Below are 19,676 nucleotides of genomic sequence, written 5' to 3' on the forward strand. Positions count from 1 at the left end.
AAAAAAAGCAATAAAAAATAATACAAACTAAAAAATACAGCTAGACTGCCACTGCACTCCAGCCTGGGCAACAGAGCAAAACTCCATCTCAAAAAAAAAAATTAAAAAAAAAAAAGCATATGGGAGAATGTGCATAGGTTAAATGTAAATATTACACCATTTTATATAAGGGACTTGACCATTCAAGATTTTGGTATCAGTGGGGGTCCCTGGAACTCCCCCTATGGATACTGAAGGACAACTGTAAATAATGGCTTATATATGAAACACATAATTACACATACATAAAACTATGTATACTTCTATATAAGCTATATATATTTACCTATATATCTGTATATACATGATGTCTTCAGAGAGTTAATAGAAGAAACGACAACCATGATCAAGACATCAAAACCAAGACATCAAAAACAGAATGTTGGCTAAGCCCAGTGGATCACACCTGCAATCTTAACACTGTAGGAGGAATGCTTCAGCCCAGAGTTTGAGACCAGCCTGGGCAACATATTGAGACACCGTCTCTATTTAAAAAAAAAAGAACAGGCCAGGTGTGGTGGCTCTGTAATCCTAGCACAATGAGAGGCTAAGGCAGGTAGATCAATTGAGCTCAGGAGTTCAAGAACAGCCTGGGCAACACAGCAAAACCCATCTCTACTAAAAATATAAAAATTAGCTGGGTGTGGTAGCAGGTGCCTACAGTCTCAGCTACTTAGGAGGCTGAGGTGGGAGAATCTCTTGAGCCCAGCAGGCAGAGGTTGCAGTAAGCTATGATCGCGCCACTGCACTCCAGCTTAGGCAGCAGAGCAAGAGCAGACCCTGTCTCAAAAAAAAAAAAAAAAAAAAAAAAGAAGCAGCTGCCTAAACTGAAAATAAGAGGCTGGGCACAGTGGCTCACACCTGTAATCACAGCACTGTGCATGGTGGGGGGGCTGAGGCAAGAATATCGTTTGAGCCCAGGAGGTTGAGGCTGCAGTGAGCCTTGATTGCACCCCTGCACTCCAGCCTAAGCAACGAAGCAAGATTCTGTCTCAAAAACAAATAAAGGAAAAAAAAGAGGAAAAGATACGTTAACTAGAAGAATTAATTCAGACTGTTCTATATCCAGATAATGGGTGCTCCCAAAAAAAGATGAAGAAAAACATAGAGGAGAAAATATCTTGAAATAATTCAAGAAAATTTCCCAATGCTGAAAAACATGAGTTTAAAAGTACCTACAGCAATGTGAAATTTAAGAAATCAGGGATACAAAGAGAGTCCTGCAAACTTCCAGAAGAAAAAACTCTTCACATACCATGCACAGGATTTAGAACATTCCTGAATTTCAAACATCACCTTTGGAACTAAGAACCCAATACAGTAATGTCCTCGAAATTCTAAAGCTACAGGATTTCCAATCTAGAATTCTATACCCAGCCAAGTAATTTCAAGTATAAAGTTAGAATAAAGCTTCAAAAAGTTTACCTGCTAGGCACACTTCCTCAAGAATATCATTTTTTTTTTTTTTTTTGAGACAAGAGTCTTGCTCTGTTGCCCAGGCTGGAGTGCAATGGCACGATCTTGGCTCACTGTATCCTCTGTCTCCCAGGTTGAAGTGATTCTCCTGCCTCCACCTCCTGAGTAGCTGGGACTACAGGCACGCGCCACCATGTCCGGCTAATTTTTTGTATTTTTAGTAGAGACGGGGCTTTGCCATGTTGGCCAGGATGCTCTCAAACTCCTGACCTCAAATGATCTGCGTGCCTCTGCCTCCCAAAGTACTGGGATCATAGGCATGCGCCACCAAGCCCAGCAAAATATTCTAAAATTGACTGTGGTGATGATTGCACAACTCTGACTAAAAACCACTGAATTACAGTCATATGTTGCCTAATGACAGGAATATGTTCTGAGAAATGCATCATTAGGCAATTTCATCATTGTGTGAACATCATACAGCATGCTTACACAAAAATGGTATACTTGTACCTAGATGGTATAGGCTCCTACACATCTAGGCTATATGGTATAGCCTATTGCTCCTAGGCTTCAAACCTGTACAGCATGTTACTATACTGAATATTGTAGGTGAGTAACTGGGATTAGAGGTGCCTCCCATCACGCCCAGCTAATTCTTCTATATTTTTAGTAGAGATGGGGTTTCACCATGTTGGCCGGGCTGGTCTCAAACTCCTGACCTCAGGTGATCCACCTGCCTCACCCTCCCGAAAGTGCTGAGATAACAGGCGTGAGCCACTGTGCCCTGCCCACAATTCTTATACTATACAAACTTTTAAACTTTTTGACCTTCGAAACAACACTTAGCTTCTTAGCTTAAAACGAAATCACACTATACAGCTGTACAAAAATAAGTCATATCTTTACTTTCTTCTACAAGCCTTTTTTAGAGAAAGGGTCTCACTCTGTTGCCCAGGCTGGAGTGCAGTAGTGCAATCATATAGCTCACTGTAACCTTGAATTCCCAGGCTCAAATGATCCTCCCACTTCAGCCTCCTGAGTAGTTGGGACTACAGGTGCGTGCCACCAGGCCTGGCTGGTTTTTTTTTTTTTTTTTTTTGTACAAACGGGATCTCCCTATGTCACCCAGGCTGGTCTTGAACTCGTGGGCTCAAGTGATCCACACACCTCAGCCTCCCAAAGTGCTCAGATTACAAGTGTAAGCCACTGTGCCTGGCCAACTCTGTCTCAAAAACAAACAAAAATTGTAAGGACATATAAAGTTTCCTGCAACATTTTTTGTATTAAGGAAAAGGCTGAAACAACTTAAGTGTCCAGCAATAGGAATGAAGTACAGCATATACACTACACGGCATTTAAAAAGTATACTTAGGCCGGGCTCGGTGGCTCACGCCTATAATCTCAGCACTTTGGGAGGCTGAGGCGGGTGGATCACCTGAGGTCACAAGCGGAAGACCAGCCTGACCAATATGATGAAACCCTATATCTACTAAAAATACAAAAATTAGCCAGGCATGGTGGTGGGTGCCTGTAGTCCCAACTACTCAGGAGGCTGAGACAGGAGAATCACTTGAACCTGGGAGACAGAGGTTGCAGTGAGCCAAGATCGTGGCATTGAACTCCAGCCTAGGCAAGAGAAAGAGATTGGGTCTCAAAAAAAAAAAAAAAACCTACACTTAAGACATACATGTTCTCTCATGAAAAGATAGCTAAAACATATTCATATTAAGTTTCAAAACATATTACAAAACAGTTTATGTAATATGTTCCCAACATGCATATCTGGAAAGACAGACAAAAAGGAAATATTCATTACTCTGGGAAATGTGATCGTGGGTAATTTCTCTCTTTTTCCATTTGTTTATCAATATTTTCTTTTCTTTTTTTTTTTTTTCCCTGAGACAGAGTTTCGCTCTTGTTGCCCAGGCTGGAGTGCAATGGCATGATCTCGGCTCACTGCAACCTCCACCTCCCGGGAACAAGGGATTCTCCTGCTTCAGCCTCCTGAGTAGCTGGGATTACAGGCATGTGTCACCACATCCGGCTAATTTTGTATTTTTAGTAGAGACGGGGTTTCTCCACGTTGGCCAGCCTGGTCTCGAACTCCTGACCTCAGGTGATCCACCTGCTTCAGCCTCCCAAAGTGCTGGGATTACAGGTGTGAGCCACCACGCCAGGTCTATATTTTCTAATTTTTATATAATGAATAGGTTTTATAAATATAATTAAATAGTAGCTATTTAACAGCTAATATCGTGACAAGGTCATGGAAGATGGTGGACTAAGGAGCTCCAGGAAGGCCGGGCGTGTGGCTCACGCCTGTAATCCCAACACTTTGGGAGGCCAAGGTGGGCAGATCACCTAAGGTCAGGAGTGCGAGACCAGCCTGACCAACATGGTGAAACCCGTCTCTACTAAAAATACAAAAAATCAGCTGGGTGTGGTAGTTTGTGCCTGTAATCCCAGCTACTCTACAGCTACTTGGGAGGCTGAGGCAGGAGAATCGCTTGAACCCGGGAGACGGAGGTTGCAGTGAGCCGAGACTGAGCCATCACACTCCAGCCTGGGCAACAGAGCGACACCCTGTCTCCAAAAAAAAAAAAAAAAGAAAAAAAAAAAAAAGAAACTCCAAGAATCTGTCACTACACCTAAACAACCACTGAGCTGGTAGAAACTGTCTAAAGTTAACTACTGTGGGACTCTAGAGTCTATCAAACATTTACAGCATCCAAGAGAGAACAGCATGATTCACAATAACCCAAAGGTGGGAACAACCCAAGCATCCATCAACAGATGAATTATACAAACAATGGAATGTTATTCAGCCATTAAAAGGGATGAAATTCAGAGACATGCTACAACATGGATGAATCTTGAGATAATTATACTAAGTGAAATAAAACAGACACAAAAGGACAAATATTTTATGACTCCATTTCTACAAGGTGCCCAGAATAAACAAATTCATGAAGACAGAAAGGAGAATTGAGATTACCAGAGAATGAAGGCAAGGGGGAAAAATTAGTTACTATTTAACGGCTTCAAAGTTTCAGTGTGGAATGAAGAAAAAGTTTAGAAAATAGGTCATGATGCTGGTTACACTTCACAGTCAATATACTTAATGTCACTGAACTGTACTCTTAAAAATGGTTAAAATGGTAATTATATGATTCACCACAATCAAAATAAAATGCGATGTCATAAAATGTAACTGAGAAGTGACAGATGTAGTTTAAATCCTTCTTTTCATATAATCTTCCATTACTTAGAATATTTTTTTTTGTTAAGTAATGCTGAAGCTCTTATAAGAAACGACCATATCAGCCGGGCACAGTGGTTCATGTCTGTAATCCCAGCACTGTGGGAGGCTGAGGCAGGCGGATCACCTGAGGTCAGGAGACCAACCTGGCCAACATGGTGAAACCACGTCTCTACTAAAAACACAAAAATTAGCCAGGCGCGGTGGCTCACGCCTGTAATCCCAGCACTTTGGGAGGCCAAGGCAGGCGGATCATGAGGTCAGGAGATCAAGACCAACCTGGCTAACACGGTGAAACTCCGTCTGTACTAAAAATAAAAAAAAATTGGCCAGGCATGGTGGCACACGTTTGTAATCCCAGCTACTCGGGAGGCTGAGGCAGGAGAATCACTTGAACCCAGGAGGCGGAGGTTTCACTGAGCTGAGATCGTGCCACTGCACTCGAGCCTGGGCAATACAGCAAAATCCTGTCTCAAAAAAGAAAAACCTCATAATTTTCAAGTTAGTAGAATCCAAATTAGTGAGGACTCGCTGTACCACACAAATAATAACTCTTAGTCCTCAGGGCCATTTCCCTCATATTTTAAGAAAAAAGAGTAACTTCATTTTGTTCTCACACAAATTTGATATAAAAACTGCCCTGCTGTGGTCATCTTTTTCTTTAAAAAACCGAATATGACTATACATTTATCAAAATTCATAGAACTATGTAACTAAAAAGATGAATTTTAATGTATAAATTATACCTCCATAAACCTGACTACTTAAAACTATAATAGAATTTAATTAAAGTTTTGATTCTGAGAGCATTAAAAAAAACCTTGAAAAAATTTAATTAAAGTTCAACCAAAGAGTATTAAATAATTTCTTTCTTTCTTTCTGTCTTTTTTTTTTTTAAGACGGAGTCTCACTCTTGTTGCCCAGGCTGGAGTGCAGTGGCACGATCTTGGCTCTCACCGCAACCTCTGCCTCCCAGGTTGACGTCATTCCCCTGCCTCAGCCTCCCAAGTAGCTGGAACTATACAGGTGCTGGCCGCCAAGCGCGGCTAATTTTTTTGTATTTTTAGTAGAGATGGGGTTTCACCCTGTTAGCCAGGATGGTCTCGATCTCCTGACCTTGTGATCCACCTGCCTCGGCCTCCCAAAGTGCTGGGATTACAGGCGTGAGCCACCGCGCCCGGCTGAAAAAATTTAATTAAAGTTCAACCAAAGGGTATTAAATATATATATATATTTTTTGAGATAGATTTTTGCTCTTGTTGCCCAGGCTGGAGTGCAATGGCGCAATCTCAGCTCACCGCAACCTCTGCTTCCTGGGTTCAAGCGATTCTCCTGCCTCAGCCTCCAAAGTAGCTGGGATTACAGGCACGCACCACCACGCCTGCCTAATTTTGTATTTTTAGTAGAGATGGGGTTTTCTCCATATTGGTCAGGCTGGTCTCGAACTCCCAACCTCAGGTGATCTGCCTACCTCGGCCTCCCAAAGTGCTGGGATTACAAGCGTGAGGCGCCGCACCCAGCCTAAATAATTTATTAGTGAATGCTATCACTGATTCAATGAATCAAGCTTAAGAATACCTGGGTCGCAGGTCGGGCGTGGTGGCACACGCCTGTAATCCCAGCACTTTGGGAGGCTGAAGCGGGCAGATCACCTGAGTTCGGGAGTTTGAGACCAGCCTGACCAACATGGAAAAACCCCATCTCTACTAAAAATACAAAAGACTAACCGGGCGTGTTGGCAGGCACCTATAATCCCAACTACTAGGGAGGCTGAGGCAGGAGAATGGTGTGAACCTGGGAGGCGAAACTTGCAGTGAGCCGAGATCGCGCCTCTGCACTTCAGCCCGGGCGACATAGTGAGACTCCGTCTCAAAAACAAACAAATAAAATAAAATAAATAAAACAGAGTTCGAGACCTGCCTGGCCAACATGGTGAAACCCCATCTCTACTAAAAATACAAAAATTAGCCAGGTGTGGTGGTGCATGCCTGTAATCCCAGCTACTCCAGAGGCTGAGGCAAGAGAACAGCTTGAACTTGGGAGGTGGAGGTTGCAGTGAGCCGAGATGGCGCCACTGCACTCCAGCCTGGGAGACAGAGCAAGACTCCGTCTCAAACAAACAAACAAAAAGTATTAAGTCATACGAAGGAAAATACTCTTCTGAATAACAAAACTGGTTTTTTTTGTTTTGCCTTATTACATATATCAGGTATGATTACAAGTAAACTTAAAAATCTGTTTTTTAAGATTCAAGCCATTGTTTCTTTTTTCTTTGTAGAGATAGGGGTCTCACCACGTTGCTCAGCCAGTCTTGAACTCTGGGCTCAAGAGATCCACCAGCCTCAACCTCCCAAAGTGCTAGGATTACAGGTGTGAGGCACAACGCCCAGCCACCAGTCTGTTTCTGTGAAGAACTACTACATATTTTCCAAGGTTTTATAACTTTGCCTATTCTTTTTTTTTTTTTTTTTTTTTTTGCTAGTTCAGTGAAACAGAGGGAATGATGAAGAAACTAAGCAATCTGTAACTGGTTGTGATCAATAGGTTGTAAACACCACTGCACTTGGACCAGGCTACTCTACTCATTCTTAATATTATCTTATAAATGGAACCACAGTTATTTCAACAAGGTAGAAATCATTCAATGTTTAAAACCCAAATTACTATGTTTGCTACTAAATGAGCCACACAATCCGAATTATTTTATGGGACTTATCCTTCAAATTAAATACCAGCTGCCCATGCAACAAATAAGCAAAGCAGATATCTTTTTTTTTTACTTCCTTTGAGAGGGATTCTCGCTGTGTCCCCCAGGCTGGATTGCAGTGGCCGATCTTGGCTCACTGCAACCTTTGCCTCCCGGGTTCAAGAGATTCTCCTGCCTCAGCCTCCCAAGTGGCTGGGATGAGAGGCGCACAGCACCACAACAAGCTAATTTTTGTATTTTCAGTAGAGACGGGGGTTTCACGATGTTGGTCAGGCTGGTCTCGAACTCCTGACCTCAGGTGATCTGCCTGCCTTGACCTCCCAAAGTGCTGGGATTACAGGCATGAGCCAACGCGTCCAACCAGCAAAGCAGATATCTAAAGAATTATGAGGCTGGGCACAGTGGCTCATGCCTGTAATCCCAGCACTTTGGGAGGCCGAGGCGGGCGTATCACCTGAGGTCAGGAGTTCGAGACCAGCCTGGCCAACATGGTGAAACCCCGTCTCTACCAAAATACAAAAATTAGCTGGGCATGGTGGCATGCGCCTGTAGTCCCAGCTACTCGGGAGGCTGAGGCAGGAGAATCGTTTGAATCCAAAAGGTGGAAGGTGCAGTAAGCTGAGGTCACGCGACTGCACTCCAGCATGGGTGACAGGGCAAGACTCTGTCTCAAAAAAAAAAAAAATTATGAAACTTGGAAATCCAAACACAGAATAAATTAACCAATTAAAACTACTGCACTGATTAGGCTGGGCGCGGTGGCTCACGCCTGTAATCCTAGCACTTTGGGAGGCTGAGGCGGGCGGATCACCAGAGGCCGGGAGTGCGAGACCAGCTTAACCAACATGGAGAAACCCTGTCTCTACCAAAAATACAAAATTAGTGGGGCGTGGTGGCACATGCCTATAGTCCTTGCTACTCGGGAGGCTGAGGCAGGACAATCACTTGAAAACCCAAGAGGCGGAGGTTGCGGTGAGCCGAGATTGTGCCAGTGCACTCCAGCCTGGGCAACTAGAGCGAAACTTTTTCAAAAAAAAAAAAACTATTGCACTAATCTAAAGATGCTGTAATAGAGGTTAAAAAATACCACTCACTAGACTCAAATGAGGAAACTGCAAAGAATGTTTCCCTAAGCTTAGGTTTCCCCTATGATGCTTAAATATACTTGGAAAATATCAAGGCATTATTATTTTAAAAGCATAAACCAATATTGTATTGAGAAATTTAACTTCATCATCTCTCACTTTCAGAGGTACTATATCATCATTTCTCATCCCAAAACCAACTTTTTATAAAAACAGATTTCGGGGGTACCCATGCAGTTTTGTTACATGGATGTTTTGCATAGAGGTGAAGTCTAGGCATTCAGTGTACCCATTATCCAGAGTATACATTGTACCCATTAGGTAATCTCTCATCACTTAAGCTGCCTCCATTCTTCTACCTTTCTGAGTATCCAATGTCTCCAAAACCAAATTCTTAGACTTATATTTTTCTCAATATTGGCACCATTCCCACCCTCCCCTTAAAGTAATGTTAAAGTTGCTATTAAATAAATCAATTTGCTAATAAAAAGCCTTTCTGAAATATGATTTATCATTCTCTTATTCAAGTAGTCCAGAATTTTTTAAAAATCTATTTTTTCCTGTGGATTCAACAGACAAAAGGCCAGGCGCGGTGGCTCACACCTATAATCCCAGCACTGTGGGAAGCCAAGGTGGGCAGATCACTTGAAGTAAATTCAATCCCAGCCTGGCCAACACGGTAAAACCCTGTCTCCACTAAAAATACAAAAATCAGGCAGGGCATGGTGGCTCACGCCTGTAATCCCGGAACTTTGGGAGGCTGAGGCAGGCAGAATCACCTGAGGTCAGGAATTCAAGACGAGTCTGGCCAACAGGGTGAAACCCCATCTCTACTGAAAATACAAAAAATTATCCAGGCATGGCAGTGTGCGCCTGTAATCCCAGCTACTCAGGAGGCTGAGACAGGATAATCACTTGAACCCGGGAGGCACAGGCTGCAGTGAGCCGAGATTGTGCCAATGCACTCTAGCCAGGGCAACAAGAGCAAAACTCCATCTCAAAAAAAAAAAAAAAAAAAATTAGCTGGGCATGGTGGCACATGCCTGTAATCCCAGCTACTCGGGAGGCTGAGCCAGGAGAATTGCTTAAACCAGGGAGGCGGAGGTTGCAGTGAGCCGAGCTCGCACCACTGCACTCCAGGATGGGGAACAGAGCGAGACTTGATCTCAAAAATAAATAAATAAATAACAAAAATTAGCCTGGTGGTGGCACATCCCTGTACTCCCAGCTACTTGGAGGCTGAGGCAGGAGAACTGATTGAACCCAGGAGGCGGAGGTTGCAGTGAGCCAAGATCACTCCACTGCACTCCAGCCTGGACGACAGTGAGACTGTGTCTGCAAAAAAAATAAAAATAAAAATAAAAGTTTTAACACACAAAAACTGAAGTCATCAAAATTTAAAACAGTTCCTTGTAAAACACTCCATAAGTCTGATTTTAATTTTTTTTTTTTTTTGAGAAAGAGTCTCGCTCTGTTGCCCTGGCTGTTGTGCAATGGTTGGATCTCGGCTCACTGCAACCTCAACCTCCCAGGTTCAAGCGATTCTTCTGCCTCAGCCTCCCGAGTAGCTGGGATTATACGTGCTTGCCACCACAACCAGCTAATTTTGTATTTTCAGTAGAGATGGGGTTTTACCATGTTGGTCAGGCTGGTCTTGAACTCCTGACCTCAGGTGATCCGCCAGCCTCAGCCTCCCAAAGTCCTGGGACTACAGTGAGCCACTGCGCCCAGCCTAATTTAATTTTTAATTTTATTAATTTATTTTGTTTATTTGTATTTATTTATTTATTTTTTTGAGAGGGAGTCTTGCTATGTCGCCCAGGCTGGATTGCAGTGGCACAATCTGGGCTCACTGCAACCTCTGCCTCCCGGGTTCAAGCAATTCACCTGCCTCAGCCTCTTGAGTAGCTGAGATTACAGGCATGTGCCACCATGCCCAGCTAATTTTTGTATTTTTAGTAGAGACAGGGTTTCATCATGTTGGTCAGGCTGGTCTTGAACTCCTGATCTCAGGTAATCTGCCCACCTCAGCCTCCCAAAGTGCTGGGATTACAGGCATGGGTCACCACGCCGAGCCCGATTTAATTTTTAATTTAATTTTATTAATTAATTAATTTTTTTTTAGATGGAATTTCACTCTTGTTGCCCAGGCTGGAGTGCAATGGCGCAATCTCAGCTCACTGCAACTTCCACCTCCCGCATTCAAACAATTCTCCTGCCTGAGCCTCCCAAGTAGCTGGGATTTCAGGCGCGCGCCACCACACCAGGCTAATTTTTGTATTTTTAGTTGAGACAGTGTTTCGCCATGTTGACCAGGGTGGTGCCGAACTCCTAATCTCAGGTGACTCGCCCGTCTTGGCCTCCCAAAGTGCTGGGATTACAGGCGTGAGCCACGGCGCCCAGCCTATTTATTTTTAATTTAACTTATTTATTTTTGGGACTGAGTCTTGCTCTGTCACACAGCTAGAGTACAGTGGCATGCTCATGGCTCACTGCAGCCTCGACCTCCCAGGCTCAAGTGATCCTCCCACCTCAACTCAACCTTCTAAGTAGCTGGGACCAAAGATACAAACTACCATGCTTGACTAATTTTTTTTTATTCAAACAGCGTCAAAAAAAATAATAAGACAATAACCAAAACTCTATTTTTTTTTGAGGCAGAGTCTCACTGAAAATAATAATAATAAGACAATAACCAAAACTTTATTTTTTTTTTTTTGAGGCAGAGTCTCACTGTCGCCCAGGCTGGAGTGCGGTGGCGCGATCTCGGCTCACTGCAGCCTCCGCTTCCTGGGTTCAAGCGATTCGCCTGGGTTCAAGAGATTCTCCTGCCTCAACCTCTCGGATAGCTGGGACTACAGGTTCACGACACCATGCCTGGCTAATTTTTGGATTTTTAGTAGATATAGGGTTTCACCATGCTGTCCAGGCCGGTCTCGAACTTCCGAGCTCAGGTGATCTGCCCACCTCTGCCTCCCAAAGTGCTGGGTAAAAATTATAAGCGTGAGCCACTGCAACCCACCCAATAACCAAAACATTTTTATATGTATTTGTTACTAAATCAAATAAAGGTGTTTAAAGTAGACTATTCACTTTTCTTTTTTGGGGGGGGGGGGGGCGGCAGGGGACAGAGTCTCATTCTGTTGCCCAGACTGGAGTGCAATGACATGATCTCAGCTCACTGCAACCTCCACCTCTGGATTCAAGCCATTCTCCTGCCTCAGCCTCCTGGGTAGCTGGAACTACAGGCACGTGCCACCATGCCCTGCTAATTTTTTGTAGTTTTAGTAGAGATGGGGTTTGACCGTGTTAGCCAGAATGGTCTCAATTTCCTGGCCTCGTGATTCGCCTGCCTCTGCCTCCCAAGGTGCTGGGATTACAGGCGTGAGCCACCACGCCTAGCCGCTTTGCATCTTAAATACATATTCCAACACCTGAATTTTCCAATTATCATGTGGAAGATCATTTAAGTAACATCAAACCTTGGTGATGTGAACTAAATTTAGCTCTTCAACTTAGTATCTATCATTCCATTCACTTCAGAGTCAACTCATTTTGAGGTATATAAGCATAATCTCTGAATAACAATTTCTTGCTGAATAAAGTTGATATTAACACAATCAAAGAGGTTCAATTTTACTCAGGCATCTCTGTAGGAATTTTTTTTTTTTTTTTTTTTTGAGACAGTTCTGTTGCTCAGGCTGGAATGCAGTGGCACAAGATTTTGGCTCACTGCAAACCTGCACCTCCTGGGTTCAAGCGATTCTCCTGCCTCAGCCTCCCAAGTAGCTGGGACTACAGGCACATGCCACCACACCTGGCTACTTTTTGTATTTTTAGTAGAGACAGGGTTTCACCATATTGGCTATGCTGGTCTTGAACCCCTGACCTCAAGTGATCTGCCCATCTCAGCCTCCCAAAAGTGCTGGGATTACAGGCGTGAGCAGGTGTGAGCCATTGCACCCAACCAACTCAGATATCTCTGTAGTCGTATGTGAAGCAGTTCAAAAGAAGTTCAGAAACATAAAAGAATTAAACCTTTTCAATATAATCTTTAAGCAAGATGGAAATCTATAGTCCTAAACTCTGAATTTATACCTTTTCCTCACTGTTATTTTTCCATAACTAGATTATCAGAGGTAGACTAATTTGCTGGATGGTCTCCTTTCTCTCACCTGTCTCCAACTGACCATTAAGTTGGAAAGATGGAACAGAACATTTTATCATTATGTTGAAAAATGGTCTAACTAGCCTTAAAGCTTTAAAAGCTTTGCTTTTGGACAGGCGTGGTGGCTCATACCTGTAATCCCAGCACTTTGGGAGGCTGAGGCAGGTGGATTACCTGAGGTCAGGAGTTTGAGACCAGCCTGACCAACATGGTGAAACCCCACCTCTACTAAAAATACAAAAATTAGCCGGGCATGGTGGCACACGCCTGTAGTCCCAGCTACTTGGAAAGCTGAGGAGGAGAATCGCTTGAACCCGAGAGATGGAGGTTGCGGTGAGCCAAGATTGCACCATTGCACTCCAGCTTGGGTGACACAGACTCCGTCTCAAAAATAAAAAATAAAAATAAAAAGCTTTGCTTTTATAAAGATCATTCTTTTTGTTTTTGCTTGCCTCCCAAAGTGCTGGGATTACAGGCGTCCGCCTGGTCGATCATTCTTAAAAGCTCTAAGGTTATCATTGTCCTAATGCTTTCACTTACTATCTTTAAGGAAGTGACTTTTCCTACAATTTGCTTTTCCTTTAATGAGTCCTCAATAAAAACTTTTCCTGACACAAAAGGTGAAAAAAGGAGAATCAATGCAGAGTATTAATTAGGACCTAAATCCTTCATTCCAGGAAGAAATAATCCTTATTTTAGCAAATCTAAGACATTGAAACTGGTATTTAAAAAAAAAATTACCAAAAGATTTCAATGAAATGGTCTCTCACAACTAGGTTATAAGTACCACTTGGCTGATGGCAATTACAAGACTTCATGGATTCCAAGAATTTTTTTTTTTTTTTTTTTTGAGACAGAGCTTCGCTCTGTTGCCCAGGCTGGAGTGCACTGGCATGATCTAGGCTCACTGCAGCCTCCACTTCTTGGGTTCAAGCGATTCTCCTGCCTCAGCCTCCCAAGTAGCTGGGACTGCAGGTGCGGACCATCACACCCGCTAATTTTTTTTTTTTTTGAGACGGAGCCTCGCTCTGTCGCCCAGGCTAGAGTGCAGTGCCTCGATATCGGTTCACTGCAAGCTCTGCCTGCCGGGTTCACGCCATTCTCTTGCCTCAGCCTCCCGAGTAGCTGGGACTACAGGTGCCCACCACCATGCCCGGCTAATTTTTTTGTATTTTTTTAGTAGAAATGGGGTTTCACCGTGTTAGCCAGGATGGTCTCCATCTCCTGACCTCGTGATCCGCCCGCCTCGGCCTCCCAAAGCGCTAGGATTACAGGCGTGAGCCACCGCACCCAGCCCACACCAGCTAATTTGTGTATTTTTAGTAGAGACGGGGTTTCACCATGTTGGCCAGGCTGGTCTTGAACTCCTGACATCAGGTGATCCACCCGCCTCGGCCTCCCAAAGTGCTGGGATTACAGGCATGAGCCACCACACCTGGCCATCTAAGAAATTTCTTAATCAAAAAGAAGTTAAAAGGTAGAAAAATATGCATCTTGTAATCAACTAAACAGGATAAAAGCATATTCTATGAAAAACTAAGGTATCATATTTGGTTTGAAAAATGTTCTGAGAAACAACAAAAAGTGAAACTTCATTTAGTTTCCAAAACCCTTAGACCTTAACTGTGTTTCCATTTATAATGTTGCCTTAGTTCACTCAGTACTCAAGACAACTTCATCTTCCAGAAAGAGTCAGCTAAATGCCCTAAGAGGTAGCTTCAAAGTTAACTGAGAGAAATGGGGGAATAAAAGAGCATTCATTTTATAATTTTAAAAGAACTGTTTAAAATTGTCTTTAAGTTGCCTATCCAAATACCTTACAGGAGGATTCTTAGCTCATCGGCAGTAAACCCTCTGAAAAAGATACATAAAATTAGTTTATGTGTACCCATTTTCTCTGAGAAAATTCTTCAGTTTCTCAAAAGAATCCGTCTCAAAAAGGCAAACAATCATTTTCCTAAAAAAATTTTTTCAGCCAGGCGCAGTGGCTCACGCCTGTAATCCCAGCACTTTGGGAGGCCAAGGCAGGTGGATCACCTGAGGTCAGGAGTTTGAGACCAGCCTGGACAACATGGTGAAACCCCGTTTCCACTAAAAATACAAAAATTAACCGGGTGTGCTGGCACGCACCTGTAATCCCACCTACTTGGGAGGCTAAGGCAGAAGAACTGCTTGAACCCGGGAGGCAGAGGTTGCAGTGAGCCAAGATCGCGCCACTGCACTTCAGCCTGCGCAACAGAGCAAGACTCCATCTAGGGAAAAAAAAATTTTTTTTCAACTATATTTTACCAATTAAAGAGTCATAAAATAGGCTGGGTGCAATGGCTCAGACCTATAATCGCAGTGCTTTGGGAGGCTGAGGCGGGAGGATTACTTGAGCCCAGGAGTTCAAGACAAGCCTGGACAACATAGCGAGACTCTGTCTCTAAAATAATAATAATAGGCTGGGCACACTGGCTCACATCTGTAATCCCAGCACTTTGGGAGGCCAAGGTGGGCAGATCACTTGAGGCCAGGAGTTCAAGACCAGCCTGGCCAACAGGGCAAAACCCCATCTCTACTAAAAATTACAAAAATTAGCCAGGCATGGTGGCGCACGCCTGTAATCCCAGCTACTTGGGAGGCTGAGGCATGAGAATTGCTTCAACACAGGAAGTAGAGGTTGCACTGAGCCAAAATCACACCACTGCACCCCAGCCTGAGCAACAGAGCAACACTCAGCTAAAAAAAAAAAAAAAAAAAAAAAAAAAATTAATAAGAAGAAGAAAAAGAAAAAAAGAAATAAAATATCTAAATGACATTGCCAGATCTAGGCTAAATCTGGTTTTTTTTTTAGGGGGAAGAGGGAAGGCAGAAAACAGATTCATTCATTGCAAAACAAACGAAGCATAGGAAATAATGCATATTCTCTTATTTAAAAAAAATTATTTGGCTGGGTGTGGTAGCTCACATCTGTAACACCAGCACTTTGGGAGGCCAAGGTGGGAGGATTGTTGGAAGCCAGGAGTTTGAGACCAGCCTGGCCTATGAGACCCTTTCTGCACAAAAAAAATTTTTTTAAATTAAAACAAGTGTGGTACGCACCTGCAGTCCCAGCTACTCATGAGGGTGAGGCAAGAGGATCCCTTGAGCCCAAGTGTTTCAGGCTGCAGTGAGCTATGATCACACCACTGCACTCCAGCCTGGGCAACAGAATGAGACCCTATCTCTTAAAAAAAAAAAAAGTTTTGAAGAGTTTCTTTAATATAAGTCAGTGTAGGCCGGGTGTGGTGGCTCAGGCCTGTAATCCCAGCACTTTGGGAGGCTGAGGTGAGCGGGATCACCTGAGGTCGGGAGTTCAAGACCAGCCTAACCAACATGGAGAAACCTCATCTCTACCAAAAATGCAAAATTAGCTGGGCATGGTGGTGCATGCCTGTAATCCCAGCTACTCAGGAGGCTGAAGCAGAAGAATCACTTGAACCCAGGAGGCGGAGGTTGCAGTGAGCTGAGATCGCTCCACTGCACTCTAGCATGGGCAATAAGAACAAAATTCTGTCTGAAAAAAAAAAAAATATATATATATATATATATATAATTAGACTCAACACTGACATACACACACACACACATATATATATATATATGTATGTCTGTTGAGTCTAATAAAGATGTTCCTAATAAGGAAAACTTTAAGTATACAACAAATACTTTCTAAATTGTCAGATTGGAGTTTTCTAAAAATGGAACACATCTGTATTTCATTATCTCAATCAAATTATTTAATAAAATCAAAACTATAAAAGGTTGGCCAGGAGTGGTGGCTCAGGCCTCTAATTGGGATTACATTTTGGGAGGCTGAGATGGGCAGATCACTTAAGGTCAGGGGTTCAAGACCAGCCTGGCCAACATGGCGAAACCCTGCCTCTACTAAAAATACAAAAAGAATTAGCCAGGTTTCATGGCGCACGCCTGTAATCCCAGCTACTTGGGAGGCTGAGGCAGGAGAATCACTTGGACCCAGGAAGCAGAGGCTGCGGTGAGCTGAGATGGCGCCACGGTACTCCAGCCTGGGCGACAGAGTGACACATCTCAAAAAACAAAAACAAAAAAACTATAAAAAGTTAACTGCATGGGAGGCTGAGGCAGGAGAATCGCCTGAACCCAGGAGGCAGAGGTTGCAGTGAGCCGAGATCGTGCCACTGCACTCCAGCCTGGCAAAAGAGTGAGACTCCATCTCAAAAAAAAAAAAAAAAAAATTTTTTTTGTTATGCATATCATAAAAGAGGCACTCTTTCTGGCTCTAGACTCACTGCTATAATGCTTTAGATAAATAATGCAAAAGTTCCAAGGAGGTTCAGTACTAAAGCACCCACACTAAGCTACAATCCTTAGCAGGAGTTATTTGAAAAGATAGTTCCAGCCCGGCATGGTGGCTCACGCCTGTAAAACCAGCACTTTGGGTGGCTGAGAAAGGAGGATCCCTTGAACCCAGGAGTTTGAGACCAGCCTGGACAAAACAGTGAGATCCTACCTCACTTAACAATACTGAAGAAAAAAAAATTAGCCAGGCGTAGTCATACCTGTAGTCCCAGCTACTCAGGGGGCTGAGGTGGGAAGACTGCTTGAGCCTAGCATGTAGAAGCTGCAGTGAGCCATGATCACACCACTGTACCCCAAACTAAGTGACAGAGAAAGAACCTGAAAAAGTTCCTTTCAAAAGAAAGGGGGTGAACTTGTTAAAAGTCTTCATTAGCTACTGACTTGATCCACAATTTATTTTTCTAGTAACAATAAAATTCCAACTTGCTTCGGTAGCAAAATAAGAAACTACACAAAAAGATAGTAAGGCCAAAAAAGATTGTATAGTATTCAGAATGGACAGAAGAAACTATCTTTGCCCATCCTACATCTATATGGCCCAAAACTAAGAATCACATGGATTGGAGATATTAAATAAGCAAAAGCAGGATGAATAAAAAAATTCTGTGAAATACAGGTCTCACAAATCTCCAATGCAGATCCTGTGGTTAAGAGACAAGAGCCAACTATTTCAGGGTGAAAAAGATCAGTTAGAAACCTATTAATATATAAAAGTTAAAGGAATTACAGTATGAAAAATGTAAAGAATGACTGGCAGTCCCACTGCCTTCACGAATGACTATGCCAAAAAGGGAAAAGAGTTTAACTTGAAAATAAATTATACTAAATGTTCAAGGACTAACATTTAATAAGGGAGAAGAGTGATATGGTAGGGAAAGCTTTGTGCCAACTTTTAACTGCAGCTGTAGTGAAATACACTAAAAGCCTTGTCTTAAGACAAAAGCAGTAAAATAAAAACAATGGTTTTAAACATATCCCCAGGGTTAACTGCTCATGACCATAAATTTGCCTTTTTCTAATGAACGACTAATGGGATAAAAGGCCATATAAGGGAAAAAGTAGTCGAAAATAAAATCTAACAAACTTCTCACACAAGACTAAACCATAAAACCTGTTTACAAATTTTCATACATGTCAGAATTAAAGGTAAAAACACTCAAAGCTTAAGAAATCTAACATCACAAAGCAGGAGATTAAATCATTCTTTTTAAACAAGGACTGAAGTTCAGAAGCATTTAATTTAAATCAGTGTATTAACACAAGGAATCCTTCCATACTACCTATTTCAGAGAGGGTTCTCCACACTCCTTTCCCAGACTTATGCACAAATATTACAATTTGCAACCCATTATCTTATCTCATGTACAAGTTTTGTTTTGTTTTTTTTTGCTGTTGTTTTTAACTTTATTGGAGTGAGATTATTCTAACTAGTACCCATTTATTTATTTTAAATATCGGTTGTACCAAACAATGACACTTTTTGGAAATCAAACTTTATTCCACTAACATTAGCCAGCAGATTTTGCTAAACAATTTCTTGTCAGAAAAGGCATCATGGCCGGGCGCAGTGGCTCACGCCTGTAATCCCAGCACTTTGGGAGGCCGAGGCGGGTTGATCACAGGGTCAGGGGTTCGAGACCAGCCTGGCCAATATGGTGAAACCCCATCTCTACTAAAAATACAAAAATTAGCTGGGCGTGGTGGCGTGCGCCTGCAGTCCCAGCTGCTTGGGACGCTGAGGCAGGAGAATAGCTTGAACCTGGGAGGCGGAGGTTGCAGTGAGGCAAGATCGCGCAACTGCACTCCAGTCAGGGTGACAGAGCGAGACTCCGTCTCAAAAAAAAAAAGAAAAGCATCACATACATTCAATTTTGTACAACTAATTTTTCCAGTATGCATAAAAATTTATATTTGACAACAGAATATGCTTCAACATAAACACAGCAATACCTTTTCCACTTTGTTACTAATAACTTGCATGTTTTCTTAGTAATTTTAAATATCTCCATCTGAAAAGTATAGGGTAGGCTGACCACAAAAGATGAAGCCTAACAGTTGGTAGGGGTACCGCGCTTACATAATATTCTAAAAACGTGCTTTTCCTAGGTACTCAGTGACTATACAGTAGTGAATATTAAACATTCCTGTATCAATCCCATTTCCTACAAAGTTGACCTAATTTCAAGCATAAAACTGAGGTTTCCACCTTTAGAAGGGTAGAAAACAAGAGTTAAGTAATTGGGTAGTCCTAAAAATACACATCACAACTACATGACTAAGATACTCATTTAAAACTTGTGCCAAGATAACCCCTCCCTTCCAAACTAAAATTGACTCACTGGCCTATTTTACTTAATTTTGAAAATAAAAAAATAAAACTAAATGGATTCCTAAGCACTCATTTCCTCTCTCTGCCCCCATCATTTAAAACATTCAAACTTTCAATCTGTGATTCCTCCCTGCAAAAACACTCAAGTAAAAACAAAACAAAACAAACATTCATTATCTCCAAGTTAACTACCTCGGAGTTAAAAAAAAATCATTAGATTCTGGAATGATAACCACTGTTCTAAAACCATATAAAACAACAGAAACAATGTCTGTGGTCGCTAAGGAACCATACATCCCACCCAGAGA

The 19,676-nt window shown here is 42.5% G+C and overlaps 1 protein-coding gene across 2 annotated transcripts in view; it reads right to left on the reverse strand.

Annotated features, from left to right (window-relative positions):
• The window catches only part of UBE2R2 (ubiquitin conjugating enzyme E2 R2), a 102,581-nt gene that overhangs the window by 81,316 nt on the left and 1,589 nt on the right, over positions 1-19,676 (reverse strand). The window lies entirely within an intron of this gene.

Source organism: Pongo pygmaeus, chromosome 13, assembly GCF_028885625.2.
Source record: "Pongo pygmaeus isolate AG05252 chromosome 13, NHGRI_mPonPyg2-v2.0_pri, whole genome shotgun sequence".
Classification (NCBI taxonomy): Eukaryota; Metazoa; Chordata; class Mammalia; order Primates; family Hominidae; genus Pongo; species Pongo pygmaeus.